At 38.1% G+C, this 649-nt stretch overlaps 1 pseudogene; it reads right to left on the minus strand.

The window, feature by feature from the left end:
• Positions 1 to 254: 254 nt before the first annotated feature.
• LOC118760539 (U6 spliceosomal RNA) lies at positions 255 to 353 on the minus strand (annotated as a pseudogene).
• Between the last annotated feature and the right edge of the window lie 296 nt (positions 354 to 649).

A 649-nucleotide genomic window follows, 5' to 3' on the forward strand; every position in this document is an offset into this window, starting at 1 on the left:
CTGGGACTTTTACCAGCACATACAGATACAGTACACTGGCATCACAGAAAGAAGCTTAGCTTCTTATGCCATAGCATTGGCCCCATGGTTATTATTCTTTAAGAGTATTCTAAGGCAAATAACTTCATTTTCTTGTATAGTTTACATTTTTAATGGAGGCATCCGTGAAGTGCTGGTGCCTTCATTTACAGTCTGAAGAAACTTCTTCAGTTTTGCAAGTAAAACAAAGAGCCTCAATGATTGATAATTACAATGAACAATTTTCTGTTTGCAAACTTTTGTGTGTCATCCTTACATAGGGACTATGCTAATCTCCGTACCATTCAATTTTAGTATATGTGCTGCCAAAGCAAGCAAATGAGCAATGTTTTGTGGTCTTGTCTGAGTCAAGCAGAAGTAGAATGGAAGGGCTAAGGTACGGCTTGCTTAGATTTTTTTTTTAAAAAGAAAAAGAAGAAAAAGCATGTGACAGCTTCCTTCAGGATTTGAAGACTCATTTAAAGAAGAAGCAACTTATTCTGCAAAAGCATGACCCAAGTGTGGCAGGGATGGGAGGTAGGTTTATTTTCCACAAAGTGGTATGCAACATTGGGAGCTCATCAATGTAGATATGACTGCCTCATGATTCAGTGAACTCCTTGAGACGATT

This window comes from Ochotona princeps, chromosome X (assembly GCF_030435755.1).
Source record: "Ochotona princeps isolate mOchPri1 chromosome X, mOchPri1.hap1, whole genome shotgun sequence".
NCBI lineage: Eukaryota > Metazoa > Chordata > Mammalia > Lagomorpha > Ochotonidae > Ochotona > Ochotona princeps.